At 35.1% G+C, this 23,979-nt stretch overlaps 1 long non-coding RNA gene across 1 annotated transcript in view; it reads left to right on the top strand.

The window, feature by feature from the left end:
- The first annotated feature begins 2,754 nt into the window (after positions 1-2,754).
- Positions 2,755-23,979, top strand: part of LOC126821010 (uncharacterized) — a 28,493-nt gene continuing 7,268 nt past the window's right edge. The window contains exon 1 of the long non-coding RNA XR_007680222.1: positions 2,755-3,017. This is a non-coding gene — a long non-coding RNA (uncharacterized LOC126821010). The remainder of the gene's footprint in view (positions 3,018-23,979) is intronic.

Genomic DNA, 23,979 nt, shown 5'->3' with positions numbered 1-23,979 from the left:
CAACGAAAAATTTGACCCGAAATCTTAAAAGTGTTACGTGTCCGGGTAAGCAGTTTTGACGTTCACGCCCAAACGACTCAATATTTTGAGCTGAAATGTTGAGACAAGGTAGATACATCAGTCCTCTATATTTTAACGCTTAAATTCCATACGTACTCGGACTTTTATTTTTAAGACTCTGTTTAAATCGGGATAGTCCCTTTAACACTGGTTACCATTTCCTTAAAACGATAGGTATATATTCTGACTAAACTTATCGCGTCATTTATACGACCCTCAGTTTAGGTTATATCAACATTATTCAAGCAATTGCTTCTCGCTATATAATTATTTCTCTGACATATTTGCATATGAAATGTATTTAATATTCAATTTCATTAGACTATTTACACATGGATAATTACTGCATAATTTCTGCATACGTATTACATATAAATGCATATCTGAAAGGTGAAGTACAGCATGATTTGTTTAGAGGCTTGAGCTCCTGTTACACTTTCTCAAACGTGAGTTTCCAACTTAAATGATCTATGGCAACTGAGAACAAAAGATCGTCTATATATGATCAGGCGAAAATTAAAATTACCTGTGTTTACGGTTACCGGGCGAATTTAGTTTTTATTTATATTTATTATAAATTCAAAATCGTGGACCCTAAATTTTTAATTTGTTTTTTTTCTTCTCATTTCCAAAGCACTATAACTCCGTCTTGGCGTGGGATTCTCTAGACAAATTACAAAACTGAAATTAAGATATTATTTTCAAGAACATTAATTAGTGATTCAACTAGAAATACCAGGACATAGATAATCCCATCAAAATAATAATAAAAAATAAATAGATTTTCAGACCGACCTACCCTTTTTGTGTGTTGAAGGAGAGACTGGGGGTGGGCAAGTAACTATAAACTCAGGCATTTAGTTTTCTTGGCCTTAAGTGGGCTTATGATATTACATTGGGTTCAAACCCATAAACTGTTAATATGTACAATTTTTGTATTTAATAACTATGCCCGAAAATTTTGACACGTTAATGTGATTTTAATGTGAATTCTGTCATAGAACTTTTAGATAGACAAACTTAATAACAAATAGAAGAAAACAACACAGTATACTTAAACAAGCACTTCAATTGTGATCACCTCTGGCAAAATAAATTACATGTCGCAGGTAATTCAGGGGTAGACAGACGTTTCGGTCACAAGAGTTTAAAGCTATATGGGTTATGTGCTAATTGGTTAGGGTTAGGTTTATGAAAATCTAAATACGGTACAAATCCTGTTGAAATGTTTTTCTGGAAAATAATGTTAAAGTGTATACCCTCTTTAAAGCTAAATATCCCAGCCATGTTCCGTCTTCATTAACCAGTCGGAGCAGAACAGTAGGGCGTTAAATCCCATTTCATTTCATTTGTCAGCCATCTTTAAAGCTAGACTTAATTTTTTATGTCATATAGGACACAATTAACTCCTATACTTCTAGAGCAATAAATTATAGTCTTTCTCTCCCTTATCTCCTTTTGAAAGGCGATTTATGGTGACTCTTTGTTGTGGAATCGACCAAAGGGGTTTGCATTTACATTTTCCGTCTAGGTGTTGGTGAATATTCTGAGGTGGAAGGATAACAGAGTTAAGAGGCTGGTTGTCTTTAAATGTGTATAGCGGACAGTTGCATGTTTACAGGTATTTTCAATTCGTGTATCTCAAGATTTTCATTGTGAACCATATACATTCTTTTGAGAACGCGGTTGCCACACGTTGTCCCATCTGTGGTAAAAAGCCTTCAACCAAACAAAATGTTTAGGAAAAGTTAAAGTCTGACCAAGGGACCAGAATTAAGATTAGAGTCCATGGGAAAATTAATGGTGTACAACTACAATGACCATATACCGACTTGAAGTTCTTTGAATACAAAATGCAGATCATAGCGGTTTTATTTTCTTTAAATATTTACAGGTTCACCACCCACCATCAGGCGCATGTTTACAACCTAGCATGTCAATGTAAACTCGAAACCACGCCACTTGATTCCATAACAAACCTTTCGATCTAAGCGCACGAATTCTACCACTTGCCCACCCCATTTCTAGCCCTTTGTAATTATAATTTGAAAGTGTTTCAAACTGTTATTTTGTTATAAATTCCTCTTTTAGTTCATTGGTCAGGTTGGTTCAGAAAAGTGGGACATTAAACATCATTTCATTCATTCAGTTCAGTATCTTTGTTTGGGGTTTTCTTCCAGTGATTTGTAAGATAAATCGATATACCCGTTAAACATTAAACTATCTTTAGGTTATTGTCTGGTCTAGAGACCGCTATATACTAGATCTTATTATCATTAGATAAAACATCCAAATCTTAAATACAACATACACATATTAGTACTTAATGGTACTTTAAATAGCAAATTATACCAATCTAATTGTGTAGCTTTAATCCATTGGTCGAGTCCACGTCGACGTTCGATATGACAATGGGGATACTGGAGTAGTTACTTTTATCGTAGTTTGTATTGACAAAACATCATTGGATACACAAAAGAGATTTTCTAATCTTAAAGCAGGTAAATTGCGGGTGGGAGGGGGGGTTATTTGCCTGTACAAATATCTCTCCAATCTGGGAATATCTCATATCTTATCTCAAAACACTATTTATTATTTACTTCTCAAGTGGCAAAAAGTTCCTGCATCCCGGCAACTAAATAATGCACCCGTCCTTTTACGGTTGGCTTCTGTCTTTGTTGCGGGACTGTCAATAGATTCAGACCCGATTATCAAGATCTAGTAATTATTAGTGGCCCTAGGATAATGGGTCTGGTTGATAAAGTCTATCGTTAAAGCCTTGATTTATTTGATTGTACAATATTAGCCTCGCTCAGTAGGGATTAAATACACCGTGACAATAAGAACGGAGAGAGAACATGTAGGCTAATGTAGAATAAACTACATCCACCGGTAGTAATATATACATTTATATATCAACACCATCAGGCATTGTTGTATGGATATAAATATATAAGGTAGGTTTATTTATTTCATTATTTTACACAAATTAAATTAAATTGATAAGAAACAAAACAGATATTTTAACGGTATTTATAATGCATCACAAAGCGACAACAAAGCAATAGCTAATAACGTTGTGGAAGTCGGAAATGTTTTGTTTTCTAATTTATGATGCCACTGTTATTTGAAATAAATGAAACAATATATGATTCGAAATTTACATGTATTTATTTTGCCGAAATTTCGTTTGCATTTATGTTTATTGTAAGGTAATAACAACACCATTCCGTGTATTCTGCTTGTATTATGTGTTCCACCAAGGATCCGGGAACGTTATGTTTGCTTCAAAGGATGTGATACTTGTTTCTATTATAAAATCAGGGATATAGGAAGTTACTTTTGAAGATCAGTTCAACCCATGTTAGAATTTACGATGTGACGTGACGGACGAAGGAAATGAATGTTTAATGTTTTATTGTTTTTGTTTATTGATCTGAATTTCTAGAACATTGTAATCATAAAATGGAATTTATGTGTTATTTCCTGGTCATATTGATCGTTTACAAACAATTATTCCCCATTATTTGATGGCTTTATTAGATTCGAATTCGCTGAAACGCAGGGCCGGATTAAGGGGACGAGGACCGACTGGGCCCTTTCACGGGCCGCGAAATTATTTCTAAAATGTTTTTATATAAAGCATGCAATTTATAATTTTATTTATTATATTGTATATGTCAGTGCCAAAACAATCAATCTACCCACCATTTTCACATACAGATTGCATTTGTGTGAGTGTGACTTAAAGTATGTCCTCCCTTTCACTGTTGATGCAAGGGCCTCTCGTGATATTTGCAAGCTTAATTCGACCCTGCTGAAATGGACATTTATAACATAATTTAAGTATATATTGTATTTATCAATATTTATATTTTATACCTATTTGTCACACTGTAATACTAATAAGTTACCCACACACACACATTCGGTTTATTGATAGGACAAAATATCGTCTTTGAAACGGAATTGATTATTTTACATGAGACAATGCGATGACTCTTTGAATGTTGCATGATGGATGTATGATTAACTGTACATTGGCTAGCTATTTACATTAATAGATTGGCAGTGTTTGAGCAAGGACTGGGTGTGAACATCTTTTTGGCGTCCATATAAACTCTTTGGTTAGGATGTTTCTATATGGTAGTTTTAATTGAGTTTTGATTGTCTGTTTATACAATAATCGCTCTTTTAATATAACCTCTGAATCTTGGAGTACTTAATGCTTTTCTGTACTGCTTCCCTGAATTTCAGCCACTATGGAAGAGATGGGGCGCCAACATTTTACCATCGTTAGTTAAGACAAAGTTTTATTGACTAATTATTTTTTTCTACGGCGAAACTAATTTGATATTTTCTGAAGTTATGAATGAGAGAGCAGACATGCGTTTCTTTGCCATTCAACTTCCATATTTGTTAGAATTACTAAACCAAGTCAAAAGTAATTGTGTAAATAAATGTATAATAAACATAAGTCAATCACGTTATTGGATTAAGACTAGTTATCGATTATTATATTCGAAATAAACATTTATAACAATGACGCTATATACTTTGTATGCAACACCCTGGGTCAACTGTTGAATAATCATAATCAATACAAGACGTGGGTGTAATTCACAGGGCTCGTAATGTTTAATAATATAAAGTGCTTTTATCAATACGCAATTGCTAATGCTAGGTTCCCACTGTCGTGCAATGCGTTACGTCATGATTTCCCTATTGAGTCCAGGATTTGGTACGTGCAGATACGTTTCGATACGATCAACACGATTGTTACGACTGACCACAATGTAGTATAAGTCCTGATAGGATCACCGTTATTACTCAACGATTAAAACCACGATTTCAATTGTAGCGCGAATCTTGATAGTGCGAACCTAGCATAAGCGGTGAGTTTGGTAAGGGGTTGTAGGTTACGGTAACGTAGGTTTACCAATACACTTTGAAGAGACATGCACAGGGTTATCAATACATTGGGTTGAGACTTGTGCGTTAGGATAACGTGGCGTGGTTTTATCAGTACATTTGGTACAGACTTGTGCGTTAGGATAACACGACGTGGTTCTATCATTACGTTAGGTAGAGACATGTGCGTTAGGATAATATGACGTGGTTATATCAGCGCATTGGATAGACTTGTGCGTTAGTGTACCGTGGTGTGGTTTTATTAGTACATTGAGTAGAGACAGGGTTCCTGCGGTCCTTGAAAACCCTTGAATATCCTTAAATTTAAAATTTCATTTTCAAGGTCTTGAATATCCTTGAATTTCGCGGAAATAGGAAAATATCCTTGAATTTCAGTTGAGATCCTTAATTTTGTTTCAAATGTCTTTAATTCCTTTTAAATATGAGATTATAACGATAGTTGGTAATGTTTGGGTTATTTTTAAGATGAAAAAGTGTAACTTTAGGCTAAAAAAATGTCCTTGAAAATCCTTGAATTTGACGTATATTTATCCTTGAATATCTTTGAAAAAATGTTTGACGAAGCCGCGGGAACCCTGAGAGACTTATGCGTTAGGATAACATGACGTGGTTTTTATCAGTACATTGGATAGAGACACGTGCGTTATGATAGCATGACGTGGTTCTATCCACGCATTTGGTAGACTTGTGCTTTAGTGTATCATATTGTGCTCTTTTAGTACATTGGATAGAGACTTGTGCGTTAGGATAACATGACATGGTTTTGTCAGTACTTTGGATGGAGACATGTGCTTTACTGTAACATGACGTGGTATTATCAATACATTGGGTAGGGAGCTGTGCGTTACGATAACATAACGTGCTTTTATCAACAATTGCTTAGATCCTTTGCGCTAGGAGAGTATGGTGGGGTTGCGTTCACAGGTTTTATGCTCTATATATGGAACATAAAATGAAACCATATGATTGTGAATGTTTTTAGTATTTTGTGTGCAGACAAAATGTGTCAAGTACCCGGAAAATAAATTACACCATGGCAGTAGAAGAGATAGGGGAATCGAATGGACTGCTTGGGGTGGGGGTGGGGGCATACCCCAATTTCCTTTTATACAAACCAGCAAACATTAATTAAATACATGTTACTAAGAGAGGTCTGGTCAACCGTTTAAACCTTTTGGGTTTATATCGAGAAATATCAAGAGACATGTAAAGGTCATTTACAATAAAGTCATATATATATATATATATCTACCGTGTCTATGTAGGTCGTTTCATATATACCTCTATATAATAAGTATATTAAATTTTACACACTTAATTTCCCCTATTCAATACAAGGAGCGTATATATAATAATATAAATATATACTTTAGCAGTTCGCTACTACTAGGTAACTACTTGTATTCATGATAAATAGATCACTTTTGCTGGTTGCTTGACTCAAAATAATCATTAGTAGTTATATACGTGTATACCTTCCCATGTTGAATATTTAATTAGAACTAATTACAGATAAAGATTTCATAAGATACATAAACATGCAGATAGGCTTCTCTAAACAATTTTTATTTCCATAAGAACTGTCTAAAAATAACCCGATATCTTTGACTAGACAATGGTATTCAATCATTAATAGATTTACGGAGAGTATTATAAAGTGAAGTAAAGCAATACATTGACATGTATTTAAGTAGATCTTTTGTATACTACTATCAGATCACTTCTATTTATAAAATGTCGTATACTATAGTTTATAACCATGTCGTGCTGTGTTCAAGAAACACGGTGTACAACAACATAGGCCAATGTATGTCAGTTTTTAAATATACGATAACGTGTATAGAATTACATTTGCATATACAATTGCTAATGTATATATACGTGTGCATGTCATTTGGTGCGCTATAAAGTTTACGTGTGGTTTATCATCACCAAATATTAAATCTTTTTGATCGATGTACAAGTAAGAAGAGCCTCTGGCAACCAGTTGTGTTTGATTTTCTTTTTTGGTTTTAATTAAATGTAAGGATACACTTGTTAATTAATGAGTCGACACTTTTTGACCCTACGGATACGGAAATCCATTTTGTTCTCTCTGACTTTTAAGTTTTGTAACCTAATTAATTACTTACTGTAGTGCATGTAGGTCAGTTTACTTATATTACAAGTGTCTACACGTGTTAAATTAATTCTCACGTCTTCCATTCAGCTATATCGTCATTTATTTCCCATTAGTGTCAACTTAATACCGATAACAATTAAATGTCGAGTTTTCCTAAAGTAGAGAAACACTCTTACGCTCAAGAACCAGGGGTATTAACATCATTTAGAAGTAATAAGCCCAAAACGGATTCATATAGCTATAAATAAATCATTTAAACGTTGGTATTCATTCTGTCTTCTTGGGTTAGTAAGTTTTTGAAACAATGTAGAATTTAAAAAGTGTACAATGCTTGATTTATTTCTATTAACATCCGTCTTATTTCATTCCAAATCGCAGGATTATGTAATATTAAAGTCCCGAGTTTAATCCTTATCAGCTCATACAGCTTCCTGGCGAATTGAAAGCTTAGCAAATCTCAGCAAGTACCCGTCAACATCAACAAAGAATAAATAAGTTAATGGTATCAATTAGCTATCCTTTGTTTCTAATTTCAAGCCATAACCGAAATCGCAGGATTATGTAAAAATAAAGCGACCCAGTCTGGCAAGGTCCCGGGTATAATCCTTATCAGCTGATACTGCTTCCTGGCGATGTAATTTTAAAGGTTCGCAAATCTCTGCTAATAACGAAGAACAAATAATTTGTATTTCCTGGTATCAATTAGCTATCCTTTGTTTCTAATTTCGACCTATTAAATCCTTGAAATAAGCTCGATATCGCATTACACGGGATAAGACAAGGTGGTATTTTATCCCCGATTTTCTTCAAGCTGTTTATAATTAGCATTGATAATGTACGCAACAAAAGATATATTATTATACACATATTTCTTATTAGCGAGAGGGGAACTATGACATACGTGTAAGAAGCTTAACGCATAAATTCACTATTATCAAACGTGTTTGTGCCATTATAAATGTATAAATTACTAAGGTATTATTATACTTCTTAGTATTGGTTATGTAATAAAATGCACCAACACACTCTCTAGTTCAATATTCTGATTTGTACCATTAACAGCATAGATATTCAAATTATAGAAGGTATCTATTTTAGTTAAAATTTGAAAATTCAATAGAAAAAGTCCTAGTTCGGTTATAGTTTGGTAATGTAACTTAGAAAAGTTCATTTCGACCCATTGTGACTTTATAAGATATTGATCAGTTTCTCGAGGGCCTACGTATGTTGTTGTCAAGTCAGGTTTGCATTGGTCATATATTGAGTAATAATGTTAGCAGTCTTTTTCATTTCTTTGTACTTTGACTTTGTGCGTGTGTGTGCAGGCTGTCGTGTGTGTGCGTGGGCTCCTGATAGATGAGGACAAAGAAAGGTATTATGATTCATTCGATGACTTGTCTTTTATTAATATACGGCAACATGTTTATCGCTTTCTTCTTTTTTCGGATACCGGTTTACACATGCTAATGTCTTTCTTTAAAGTGATTTTAACACCATGACGTTCTGCAGCTGAAAACGTCCCTAAGATAAACTGTATTGATATAAATATCTGTATATATGTCTGTGCAGCCAATTAGTAAATTCGTCCACATTAATATTTCGAGATTTATAGAACCACAATACCACCATAGCCCCCCCCCCCTACACACACATACACACAACCCCATCCCATCCCCTATCTTTGTGGCATGTCCTGGTCTATCGTATATATATGATCCTTCAGTCTTTGTTCAAGGGCTGTTTATTGAAGGTAATTATGGGGTAATAGGAGTACCGTGTGTTGACAATGTACATATAGGATACGTAAACACTGTGCTTTAATGTACATAATATGATAAATAACAACTCTACAACCAAATATGACAAATCATCTCGTATTGAATTTACAAATACTCACAGCTAAAATTACTAAATACATAAATCAAAAAGGCCACAAAAGTCACAAGATTTGTTTTTCTACACAGTCAGCTATTATTATATGTTTATAAACTAAGGCCATAACACCGTATTATAATAGATGTCGAACCACATTTATAAACTAACAAAGTATTTTCCTTATTCATTTTAAAAACACCAAACAAATAAAGATCAATAAATCTCAAATGGCAGTCAACGTGAATACTACAATGTATTGGTTGCTTCATTCTCCTCCACTTGTCAGTGATGCAGGACAGAGGGCCTGATAAGGACAGCTGTCTAGTCGTTCGGATGGGACGAAAAACCGAGTTCACCTGTACACATTGGCGTGCACGTAAAAGATCCCTTGACAGTTGGAATTCGATTTAAGAGTAGGCCGTAGTGCCACTACCCGGGCAAAATTTACCTCATAGCACACTGTTTGGCGTATACCCGTCTTCATTAGCCCAGTTCGGAGCAGAACAGTGGGAGGTTAAACCCCATTTCATTTTATGCTTTATTCTCCAAAAACATTACCTTTCTGGTATTATACTTGACGTATATTCTCTATTTTGCTAATACGTGACACCATTTCTCCTAAAAACGTATAAAATAATCACACCCCTAGAAAGTAACAGCGATTCGCCATTCTGCTAGATCATACAGCAATCATTCTCCTGAAGATCATACAGCAATCATTCTCCTCGATCGTTAAAGTTACCACCATTCTTCTCCCATTTGGAAAGAGACAACCATCCTCTAGAATAAAGCTACAAGATCTTTTAGAACGGAAACATCATGAAGGGAAAGATCCTTCTTCTAGAAGGAGAAAGACTTTCTTCCAGAAGGGAAAAATCATTCTTCTAGAAAGGAAACGTCATTCTTCCTGAAGGGGAAAATCATTGTTCTAGAAGGGAAAAATCATTCTTCTAGAAGAAGAAAGACATTCTTCCAGAAGAGAAAAAATCATTGTTCTAGAAAGGAAAAGTCATTCTTCCAGATGGGAAAATCATTGTTCTAGAAGGAGAAAGACATTCTTCTAGAAGGAGGAAGACATTCTTCTAGAAAGGAAAAATCATTCTTCTAGAAGGAGACATTCTTATAGAAGGGGAAATCATTGTTCTAGAAGGGGATAATCATACTTTTAGAAGGGACAAATATTCTTATAGAAGGAGACAGTCTTATAGAAGAGGAAAATCATTCTTATAGAAGGAGAATGACATTCTTCTAGAACGTTCCCAGTCTTTTGGAACCTGGAAATTATTCGTATAGACAATGTCAACCATTGTTCGTTTTTCTAGAACATGACAACCTTGTCGCTCGTTTATAATTTCAAAATCATACTTATATTGATTTATTATGTTAAATCATTATCTAAAAACTTTCCTTGTGCATATTCGGAATTTGAATGTTTATAGTCGACATTATAAAGGATAAGTGCAAGGCGCGCATGAACACATATAACGAATATTCAACAGCAAATAGTGATATGTAAACACTCATATTCAAATACTAAGGTTGGAAATCTTTTAAATGAGGAATTATAATATTTGCTTTCTCTTTTGGGTTTAGTTAAATTTTATTTGAGCACCACGATGTCTGTTAATCTTTATGATGATCCTGTATTGAAGTCTATAAAAAATTTTCATGTATGTGGATTTTGAGTGCTTAAAGCATTATCCTTGTTCATATATTTTTGTAAAATCCATCAGTTAGATGCATCGTAATATGAATAAGGTAAATGCACATAAGTGAAGTATAATATGAGTAACTTAAATTCAGTTGTGTGCGAAGAGTCCTTTAATAGAAAAAGAACAGTTTTATAAAAGTTTTTGTCATAAACCTAGAAGCATGCCTGACATACTCTTGTAGTTATCGGCACGAATGGGTTACGATATATTTGTCATATATGATGCCCACTGTTGGTGTGTTCATTACCTTAAGGTGGCGGTGGCGGAGAGGGCGGGTAGCTACGGGAACGTAGATAAAATCATTGAGATATGCTGATGTGTTTGTTTTTAACTACGATAGGGTGCCTTCAGTTTCACCTGGCAAATCCTTCTTTTTTATTAAAAATAAAATAATTTTATACTGTTATGACACACCTATATATTCGCGTTTAAATGAATGAAACGTCGTTTTATCCGACTTGAGACCGCCATTGATGTTCCTTGTACACGCCTCTTTACTTTCGGAAAACCTTGACGGACTCTGGTAACCTACATCTAACCTCGGCTTTTTGATTGTAAGTGATATCATACGATCCATACAATTGTCATGTTACTCCCGGTTTACTTATTATTAAAATTTGAGAAAGAAATTCTCGAAGAGTGTGTAGCGTTTTCATTGCAGAGTTGTGGGGAACTGGCGTTTTAAAATGGCGTTTCTAGTAACGGCGTAGAACGCCTCGATTTAAAATATAATGATTTGTACCTGTTTCAGATAGGAGTCTATGCTTAATTGTAGTTGGACGTGGCAGAAATTTTATAAATAACAATAATCAATCGTTGTTTTGATGAAAAATTTTGTCAATTTTTTTTTTTATTGAACCCCGACGTGTTTCACGTCGGAATTTGCCAGGTAAAACTATAGAACTACTCTTATCTCAGGTTACAAGAAGGCTTGTGCAATGAATTTAACCTATAATACGCTTCTTATATGCAATTAATAGTTTTTGCCATGTGTTACTAAAACTTGACAAATTTCATCTTTTTAAATGTATGAATATCTTTGTTGCTTACATCTCTTATATTGTGTTTTAGCGTCATCCGGTGTTCTTTAATACTCAAATGAACTAAACTTCTTTGATTTACCTCAATGTAAAGTGCTAAATTGGGTTGAATTTATATGATCAAATATTTCCTTCGAAATATTAAACGGAACAAAAAAAACACCCCAATGTACCGTACTTAAAAGAAACCTAGACAGTGGGAATTGGAAATAAGAGCACGGCATATGACTGTTGACTGTCTTCATTAGCCCAGTAGGTGCAGAAAGGTGGGATGCTAAACCGAAATGAAAAATGAAATTAAATGTGGTTTAACATCCTATTGTTCTGCTCCGAATGGGCTAATGAAGACGGGCATGCGCCATGCAAGGTACTATGAGGGAAATTTTACCCGGAAAGCGGCACTATTACCTACTCTTATATCGCATTCCAACTGCCAAGGGATCTTTTACGTGCACACCAATGTGTACACGGTACCTCGGTTTTTCTTGCCATCTGAAGGACTAGACAGCTGTCCTTGTCAGGCCCTCCGTCCTGCACCACTGACAAGTGGAAACCACGTCGTGAGATCCCTATGAACTTTCTCGGCCAATGCAGGGGTCGAGTCACCGTGGCTCCCCGGAACCCTAACCCCAATTTCATTTCAAGTATTGTCGATTACTGTAATTATTGTCATATTTATTTCGAGCTTTGCATGTCGTTTCTAAGCTACATTCGCTTCTCATAGAACAAAGTCAACTAATGCAGTTAGAGGTATCAGCCGTAGTCGTTAGAACTTGACATAGCAAAGACGTTAAGACTAACACACGGTACTTAAAGTTTCCATGCTAATACCTTATAGTTCCCAACTTTTGTGTACCAACATAAATGACATTTTTTTACAACCCTACCAACTGTTTCATTCTTTCCAAACAATTTTTTTTACGCTGAAATAGGAGGCGTGAACCCGGCTGGTAGTTTGTCGAGTTTGTCTTTTGGCAAGGGTCTGGACATTCGTTAGATAAATATTTTGAACTGCCAAACCTTCCTTAAACATTCTTTCTTTAATACTTTGTCCAAGTACATCGTCCGTTTTTTTCCGACTGGGCGATTAGATCAATGTAGGAACATTACTGGTTAATTCCGTTTTCTTGTTAACTTTGTTTAAATTAGATTAGTGTAAAATATGTGGCTTATGTGGACAGTTTGGGGATATATGATATCTAAAGTGTTGCGATTGTCTTGAGAACGGAGGGATGTAGGTAAGCCATCACTTGACCCTTTTAACAATTAAAATATATTTAGTAAATTATCTAAGGTGAACAAAAAAAAAAAAATAACATAGGAAATCAGTGCGATCGTTAGTCCATAGTTATAAAATTTCATTTGGCTAACTTAAAATTAACTATATATAAGAATCTGTTTCATGATTTGCAGCATTATATTTTTTTTTTTTTTTTTTTTATCGTTAAATTACGTTTATTTTAACACATATTTTATACACTGTTATATACATAATTATATAGTATACATAATGGATAATCTAGAGATAGTTTTTATAAATATTTTAGTCGGTAGAAATACATTAAAAATGGACACTTGACCCACACGCCACACATAAACCTCATCTTCTCCATTTTTTTTTTTTTTTTTTTTTTACAGTAGAATTATTTATTTATTTACAATTGTTATATACAAAGTCAATATGAGATGATATATACAAACGGTAATATAATACAAAATACAATTAAAGTTCCTATATTATATTATATTATAACTGTTCTTGTAGAGGTTTGGTGTTCTCTTCATTCCGGCAAGTGGTATTCATATTCTACCAACTTTAAAGAATAGCGGAGGCGTATCATCCGATATTGCAGTAAAACCGATTTCTTTTCTTTTCATTCCTACTTGAATCATTCTGATATTGTTTTTTAAGTCAGTGTCAGACTAATTAACACCCAATTATCTCCCGTCACCTAGTAGTGTAACACTAAATTAAATAAGGTGTTATATTGTATTAAGAGCTCAGCTAAGCGATAAGCAGCTGGTTATTTGTTTTGGTCATTAGTTATCAATCAGTACCAATATAATTACATGTATATACATCAATAAAATAATTACCAACCAAACTTAACCCTTTCTATTTTAAATAAAAACATATTTATTATAGATGTAACAATAGGTAGCAACGTACAATTGTATTTTTATATAATTAATTCTAACGGGAATAAGTGTATTGGACTATATTTATTTGGTACCTACAAACACTAAAGCACTAAACGCTCCTTTTAAACCATTAATTATTTACCAATTCTTAGTTGTTTGATTAACTACGCATCTAATCTATCAAAACCAATATAATATAATGGCCATTGCTTTAAGCTTCATTTATGTTTTAACTTGATGTAACGTTAAAATTTGACTGCATATCTGGTAGTTTAGGTGTAATCTTAACAGAACATATTATATATCACATCTTCTAGTATGTAAGAAATGGGATACTGCGGCCCGACATTATGTTGCGACCGCAGTGAGCTACATGCTTAACCAAACTGAGCAAGGCTTGAAAACGATGTACTTTATACCATATACGTTATACAAATTTATAGACTAATGTCACGCACTAATTGAATAATATAATGACAATACATGTATGTAATAAGTGTATATTGTAGTTAATTCTATGCACCACGCTGGGTTTTATTAAAATACAAGAGTCGTGGCGCATTTATAAAGGGCTGTAAATGTAAACATTTTATATATTACATAAATACTGGGGATGTTTTCAATGGTTTACAGAAGAGTCTTGAGGTAAAATTTGAATTTGATTTGCTAGACTGAAGCATAAGTTGGAAATGTTGTTATAAAATGTGTGATTAGCCGACTTATAAACACTGGAATATGTATACGGGAAATGCAAATCATTGCTCTGTGTATTACCATTATTGCTGCTTCATTTAATACGGGCTGTCGTGCATGGGGTCAGATAAACGTATGGTGCCATCTCCCCGTTATTGTGAAATTCAGACAGCTTTATTGTATTGTTGTATTACAATGCCATTTGCCACGATCTTATACCTTTTCTGATATAATAACCTACCCGAACCGTCTTGCCATATACTATTGGCGCGTATCGTACACGGGGCAGAAATCTGTAATACTATAATACGTATATGAATGTAAAAAAGGAGGCCGAAACACTTATAAGTTTGCAAATAACATTAGAATACTGTTATCATACTATGGAGAGAAAATGTGTCGGCAATAAGTAAGGTGTATTAATTTCACTAAAGGTTGATTGTAGTCAACTCTCGACTCGTAGTCCTTTTGGTAGACACTTATCTTGCATAATCTATTAGCCGGCAGTATGTATGATGATATATATGCACAATCTAATATTTTAATGTATATAGTTTATTACTGTAGTAAGGTTAGAGTGACTTGACATACATGTGTACCACTGTCTGCTGTTATAAACACAGATGTGGTCATAAATTTAACCAAGATAAAAAGAAATTAGCTGTCAGGGATTTGTATGCAGTATACAATGATGTACCAACAGGCCCGTACACTAGCGGGGCGGGGCGCAAGGGGGAGTAGCCCCTGCAAAAAGTTTCGCCCCCCGCACCCCTGTGAAAAATTGTCGGCCATAGATATACATTGTCCGTCAATTTTACACCACCCATTGAACACCCCCCCCCCCTCCCTCGTTGCTCTGGCTAGTTACGGCCCTGTGTACCAATATTAAAGTATGACCAGGAAAGTCATATCGTGCATTTTGAAAAGAGGAAGATATATGAAATTGACATCCTTGAAATATGATAGAAACTATCTGCAAATATCAATACATTAGTTTTACAAAAGTTTGTTATCTGTAAAGAACTATCGCATTGGGTGTTCTCGAAAGAGTAGTCAGATTCGATATGCTTGATACTAATGGTGTTCTGTTGCAGTTCCACGTAGCTGTTGGTATTTACTAGGTGATTTACCTTGAGTAAACCCCTATGTAAGTAATTACTATTCATCGTTATATTAGATTTATTGTTGTTGGTTTAAAGTCGATTTAAAGCGCCTTTTCAAGCACTTTAACAGTTTGTATGTGCTTTGTTCGTGCGTTGTTATGTGTTGCTGGGAATTTAAGCTACACTGTCAATAGTTGATCCCACTCGACAAACCTCGGCAGATTCCAGAACCCTACATCTAGCCTCGGCTGTATGACAGTAGGTGATATGCACCTACACCTATACATTTGCGATGCGGCACCGGTTTACTTATAAGGGAAACTTGCCCGCGTTTAGAAAGAAGTTCTCAAAATTGCGTCGTTCGAAGAGTGTGTAGAATTTTCAGTGCAAATTTGTCCTTGTCTAAAGAAAATCGGATAAACTTGAAATAAAAACAGCTTCAAACTTTGAAAATTTTGTATGATAAAACATTCTTCAAATACGTCGTCATCAATGACGTCATTAGTCGTCATGGACAACGCCATTGTAATCCGGGAACTTGAAAGTAGTTCTAATGGCGGACTTGGTCATACAGCCGAGATTAGATGTAGGGTACTGGAATCTGTTGAGGTTTGCCGAGTGTAGTTGATCCTATGATCTAGTGGAAACATCGCCCAGTAATAAAAGTAATAATTGACTTCCATATAAAAGCGTCCCGTGTGTTTCCTTCCACCGCATCATGGACTTTTAATTGTACGAACACGTGTGTCAATGACTGTAAATCAGAATATTATTACAGTTATTCTCGTCATTTTTATTATATACTGAACATTATAACTGGATTCAATTAGTTTATGTAAATGAAACTGGTTAAATTGATGTAGTTTGGTTTCTGATCGATCAGTCGATGTATTCAGGTCAATTAACAGCTATTAATTGACGTAGTGAGAGAGAGAGGGAGAGAGAGGGACACACACACACACCCACACACCCAGACTAGGTCATTTAGGGACTAACATATGGTCCAATTTTATTTCAATATTTCGCTTGCACGTAGGGGTCTTTAGCAGTGGGAGGAAACCGGAGCACCAGGAAAAAACCCACGTGATTGGACAGGCAACCCTAATCCTTGTCACGTACAACCGGGAAATTGAAACCACGCCAATTGACTCAGTGACAGACCGTAGGATACGGCGCGCACGTGCTAACCATTCGGCCATCCAACCCCCAAATTGACGTAGTGATATGACCAATAACGAAAACATCTCGTATGTTCGTTCTCTTTTTTCTTCTTTATTATGTTCCGGACTTCAAAATCTCATATTTGTTTACTCAACCCTAAACTGTGAATAAACAATTTTAAAATTTGGATGATACAAAAATAAATCGTTTGTCGAATATGTGATTTTTTTGAATAACCTATAAAAGATATAAAATATTATTGGCTCTTCATTCATCATGGCATACATTCAAAACAATGAGCTTTACTCCCAATATCGGCGTGCTAAAATCACGACAAAGGGTTGTGCAACGTTGATTAGCCAACGGTAAACAGGTTTATTGTAATTTTTGTTCACCATGTCACATTTCTGTTTGTTTTTCGATACGATAAACATCTAGCTTTAGCACCGAAATCGATAAAGTTACCGATTTACCTTTGCACAATGTTGATAAAATGTACGCAAAGAAGCCGGAACGATAGGAACTATGCACACACAAGTAAATTTATTACATAGCGGAAAGCAACCAAATAAGTGTTTATATGTAAAAAGACACACAGAGTTAGTGGCGATTGATGGCTGGCATAGACACAAGGGATCTCGTTCTTCTGTTGGCCGATTATTTAAACACATCAATAACAATGTGTCGAAGACAAACCATTTATTTACCGTTACAAGCGCCATATAACAGTTTGTTGAAATAGCTAGGGCATTTCTGAATGTCAATAGTTCGAGCACCGTAACGCCATCATCTGCGATCGAAGGTCGGAAGATACTACATGTACCGCTTTATACGCCATCACGTGAGAGAGAGAGAAAGAGAGGGGGGGGTGTGTTTAACGTTCACTCGACACAAACTAGGTCACTTCGGGACTAACATATGTTTCTGTTTTATTTAAACAATTCGCAAGCGCGTATGGGTCTTTGGTAGTGGGAGGAAACCGGAGGACCCAGGGAAAACCCACGAGGTTGGACAGGAGACCCTACTCATTGTCACGTACATACGGGGAATCGAAACTACGCCACTTGACTCAATGACATACCTTATGATCAAAAGCGCACACGTTAACTATTCGGCCACCCATCCCCCAAATCAAGTTAGTTGTCAAGATATACAAAAATAGTCTTTCCTCTTCATAAAATACCCAGGTCATTTTCCTGTGTCTTTTAATGCGTTCATTTATTTAAACGCCATTTCAGTTAGATAAATTTATAGTTTTTATTTCTCATTTGAAATGTTGACAGCTGTTATACAAAGCTTTAAATTTATTTTATTTTTTTTTATTTTTTTTATTTTTGTTTTGGTCCTAATCCTCCTGCAGATTACAGGTAGCTTGTAATTAAGATCGAAACAACGTTGCGCAAGTGGTGTCCTAGTATTCCCCTCTCATACGAAATACATATCTTTGCTTGCACCTATACCCATGTGCAATTTACCCACAATACCTAACTATTCACGGTTTAATCAATGCTAAATAAAACCCAGATTGGTTATTTAACATTAATTAGCCATGACTTTGAATCAATCGGATTAAAAGAGAAACATGAACAGATTTTGCCTTTTGTCTGCGATATCACCTCGGTTAAAGCGGACGTAAAATACAACTAACTAACAACAGATTTTACCTTCCATTTATTGGGTGGTTATACAATCCAAAATGAAATGAAATGAAATGAGGTTTAACGTCCTACTGTTCTGCTCCGACTGGGATAATGATGACGGGCATACGCCATACAGTGTTCTATGAGGGAAATTTTGCCCGGGCAGCGGCACTATGGTCCTATCCGACAGCTTTCTTTGTCAATCCCTCCGGTCTGCACCACTGACAAGGGGAAACCACGTCGGAAAATCCCGATGAACTTTCTCGGCCAATGTAGGGATCGAACACCTCTAGGCTACCCGGGCTAGCGTCTTACCTACTTAGCCACCGTGGCTCCCACCATTTAAATGCGGTACTGACTTATCGTTCCGAACGATACCTGCTGTTGGAAAATGTTATAAGAATTGAATGATTTTAGAATAATCCTCGACTTTTCCAATATTGTAGTTTATAAAGGACTCGCAGTCTCCCACATGGTAACCAGTGGCTTTAATACTGGACGATTCTGTCCTTCTGAGAATTCCTTTCTAAGAATGTGTATCTAGTTTGAATTGTGTAAGCTGGTATAAGTTCAACAATGAAGTAACGTTTAAACATCATTCTTTATGAATTCTATTACAATAACAATTTTTTCAGAATTTTCTGCTCTAAGCGCAATAAATTGAGACAACTGACTTAAGGACTACAATTAATTTTCCATTTTTTTTTCAAATCTGCAGACGAGAAAAAATGGTCTTGTTTGTGTTTTGTTCAAGTACACGGAGGCTGGCTCTGTTTTCTAAGCTAACACTAAAGAGAGTAAAAAACCACACATAATGCCGTAGATTATTTGAAATCGTTTTAAAGACACGCTTCAAGCCGAAGAATAACATATTACATAAGTTGTAATCCCCCATGCCTGTGGTTATAGTCCAAAATAGTAATCTTGGTCTATGCAAGGGATTATTATCAGTGTTAAAGTATTCAAAAATATAAATTCTATTGTCTTTTAGTTCCTCAGGGCTCAAAATATCAGTGGGACTACAACGGTACAATAGCTATGTGGAAATCTCAAATAAATACTAAACTGCACCTGGTACTTCAAAAGTACATCCCAAAAGATAACCTCAGAGAGAGAGAGAGAGAGAGAGAGAGAGGGAGAGAGAGAGATGGGTTTAACGTCAACTCGATTCAACATCGATGCGCGTAGGGGTCTTTAGCAGTGGGAGGAAACTGGGGGACGCGGAGAAAACCCACGAGGTTGGACAGGCGACCCTACTCTTGTCACGTACAATCGGGAAATCGAAACCACGACAGTTGACTCAATGACAGGCCTTATGATACAGCGCGCACGCGCTAACCATTTGGCCGTCCCCCCAAAAGATAACCTCATGTGTCCGATTATATTTTAATTTACATATTGCACTATATATATTATTCGCCGAAGCTATAGCTTATATTTGAGTTATACAGGGTAACCGATATCGTACACGTGTCATGGTTTATTTATTCGTTGCAGACCACTTGATGACACTTTCCAATGGAAAGACTAATGCGGAAGGTTTATAAGCTTTATATTACTTATTTCAGTAATAATGTATTAAAATAAACTTTGTTCTGAAAATAGTAAATGGCTGTTTTATTATTCAAATCTGTTTCTTATTGCGACCCAAATGTAGGGAATAATTTATTAATGTCATGACCTTGAGAGGTCGCGGTAACCCGCTGAAAGAAAACGTGTTCTTTAGTTTAGTAAAGACTTGTTGAGATTGGTTTAAAACAAGGTTGACACATTAGCGCTATTTTATTATATGTGTTTTGGTGTGAACTATGCTAATTTGAATTGTTTGGAAGGTCTTAAAGGCGAAGAGCCCACTGTATTAAAATAACATGTTAATTTAAAAATAAAATGTACATAATTGTATTTAATAAACAATCAAGACACAGCTTATATAAACAGGTAAAAACTTGAGATGTATATTGGTTAAATATTTCTTCATAACATTAATCTTATGGCTAATATGTGTGTTCTTCCTAAAAACACTATGTTTTACGGATAATGCTATGGCCTCATCCAGATATGCGCTATAAGTCAGCATTGACACCGCGGTTTTTCAAAATTCTCTTGACACTTATGAGGAAAAAAACAGGACCCCCGTATACGTGCCTCCCTCAGACCTGGGCACCCCTTTAAAAACATCCTGGCAACATCACTGCTTAATCGACATCCGACCAACATGCGCCACGCCTTTTTTGCTTATAGTAACTAAAAGATTGCTATCATATGGATTCATGTTTTTGCATAAATATTTTGTATATTTTCCTAAACCATTTTTTGAGGTTGTCAATTTTTAAAAAAAATTATACAGGTAAATACAAAAAAAGAATAGACATTTTGTCTATAAAAACTACGTGTCATTTTTAATCTTCTTGTGACTTCCCAAACTGATCTAATTTCAAGTAATATTTTTAATCATGTTCTTAAGTCCCATCAAGTTCAGTTGTTTGAATTAGATTATCTTTTTTTTCTAATTACACACACTCACTTTCGATCAACGGCTTCTAATATAGACGATAGTTTCTAGAGTTTTTCATTGACGTGATTAAAACGTGTTTTTTGTAAGGATTTAGAAGTAGAAATAGACGCAATTTAATAGCATCAATTATTGTGAGTCAAGAATAATTGCTTGTCCGTGATGAAGCCTTTGTTTGGAAAATGACAGACACACTGAGGCCTAGTGTAAAGGTGGCCTTATATGGCTAGAGTTAATAGTTACCTCCGTGTCCTTATTAGGTGTTCTTTCAGATTTTCTCACAGAATCAATGAGCTAAGTTCACACGACAAGACCTAATGTTGATTTTATTAGACAGATATTCAATAAAGTCAACCACTCAAAAATATTTAATTGTGTTGCTGCTGTGGGAAATGAGGAAACATACGATGACAGTCAGCATAACGTTTTCTGCTATCGTTTAATCATGCTATATCTCAGTGCACATTTTCGTCTCATTGTCAACACTGATGTTGAATTTTAGCAAGATGCCAGTGGTGATAAGAACGTTTATTTATTTAAACTTTAATGTAATGTGTCGTTGCTTTGTAACTGAATTGTCCAATTCGTAAACTGAATTAAGAGCGGTGTGTATTATAACCAACACATCCAGTTTGTTTGTCTTTTCGTCCATTAAGCTATTTGTGCATGTTCATTCATTGGTACTCGTTAAGTCCGGACTTTGTTCCAGTGGGTACGGAAAGGGCTAAATAAAAAAAAGCCCGGCAAGCCAAATAAGTCCCGGTGATGATTTTTCCTTGATATTGTTGGCTACATTTTTGTGTTAAATACACATCGTGGGATGTAAATTTCGACATCTGGCGCCAGATATTGCCAGCTGCTGCGGATGATCCAGAGAACATTATGATTCATTGGTATTTTCACATGAATTTCAATTCTTCTAATTATATTCCAATAACGTTGCGATCATACGTCTTTATACATCTCAATGTTTAGTCTCACTAGGTTTACATCCCTTATGTTATTTTGCATGATAAAACAGATACTAGGGTTAGTCTCACCCATGGTGAATTGTTAATATTTGTGTTATAGCAAAATTAAAAGATGTTTAATGCAATATAAGAAGAGTGTTCGTTTTTGACCAGGACCTTGTCCCCAAGCGCCACTCATCTTGTAATCATGAAATTTGGCATGCTTGTTCCTTTACCAATTGCGCATCGATGGCTGCTGGTTCATGGTATAGTGGTACCTGTATCTACAATTTAGGATATATTGTGAAAAAGTTGTTTTTCGGAACTTTCAAATCGTGTAAACATGAAAGCTTTACTTTGTAGACTGCCAGAATATTTCGAATGGTTGAAGAAAAAAAGTATCTTATATTTTAACTTTATAACTCAAATATTAATACAATGTGATTATTTCCTTTAAAAATTAGAAGATCTTCCTATTCTAAAAGAAATCAGATCTCAAAACGATAAATTCGTGGGATCTTTTTGCGGTACTGGTATCCTAGAAGAAGTATTACTCGGCAGTGGGTAAATGGATTCTTGTAAATATATACTCTGTGTAAAAGTATGTCTTAGCTGTAAATAGTCCAGTGGAGCGATGGTTTAGACATAATAGAAACGATAGAAAACCCAATGTACCCAACGATAAACGCCTTGAAATTTGACTAAATTGTGATATACGATCTCGATATGCATTCGACATCGATTTGGTCTTGTTACGATTTCTTATTCAGTGATATCTCTACCACGTATTGGTTTTTAACAGCTCCTATTGACATTGTTATCATGAAACGTGTACAATTACCACTTCACATAACCGACTGCAACCTAAATAACATTTTATCACTTCTTTGTTCGTGATCCTTAAAGATGCGTTATCAGTAAAATATATTTAATTTTGAAATCTCGCATTATTACTCTCACCAATAAAATAATGATACTTAATTCATCACTCTCACCAATAAGATAAGGATACTTAATTTTAATCCATCACTCTAACCAATAAAATGATACTTAATTAATCACTCTCACCAATAAAATAACCATACTTAATTTTAATTCATCACTCTCACCAATAAAATTCAATAAAATAATGACACTTAATTCATCACTCTCACCAATAATATAATAATTAATTCACTCTCATCAATAAAATTACATGTAGATATAACTATTTTGTTCACTTTAACCAAGAAACTTATTATCCTTAATTTACCACTCCAAAAAGTGTATAATACCATTCTCAAAATAATCTTAGGCATCCCAATGTACTGAATATATATATATCTATACGCCGACCAATGAAATAATTATAAATAATTTTATCACAAACCAATCACCAGAAAAATAATTATAATTAATTATCACTCAACAGGACAATAATTTTCAAATTTATCCTTGGCGACTCAAAGTATTGAATATCTATACGCTGCCTATCAAACTCTTTCGTTAAACTAATTTAAAAACCAAACTACTATAGACATTTTTTACGATTGATAAAATGTTCATATCTCAGGAGTTACTTCAAAAGAAAGTTAGCCGTATGGTCAAATTAATAACAAAAATTGTGTTTTATTATCGGCGTGGGTGGAGCGTGCGCTTTAGATCATAAGATCTGTCATTGATTCGAGTAACGTGGCGTTACAAATAGAAAGGTCACTGATCAACTCGGTCCCCACCACCCCACCCCCACCCCCACCCACACACACACATTGCTAAAGACTCCTACGCGCAAATGAATTATTGAAATAAAATTGTACCATGTGTTAGTCCCGAAATGACCTAGTTTGTGTCGAGTGGACACTGTGTGAAGACCTCCAAGGTGCAGATGTATCTTAACTTTTAGGCCGGCTATTGTTACGAAGACAATGCGAGAAAGATGGGTATATGTCTTTCCAAGGTAAATCCACTAGAAAAAGCCAAATCCGCCTGTCATGAGTGATGACAAATAAACAAGAGAATAGTAATTCGAAGAAACAAATACATTCATTCTATTGTCAA

This window comes from Patella vulgata, chromosome 5 (assembly GCF_932274485.2).
Source record: "Patella vulgata chromosome 5, xgPatVulg1.2, whole genome shotgun sequence".
Classification (NCBI taxonomy): Eukaryota; Metazoa; Mollusca; class Gastropoda; family Patellidae; genus Patella; species Patella vulgata.
Note: the sequence above shows the minus strand (reverse complement) of the source record. Positions and strands in the feature narration are given on the sequence as shown.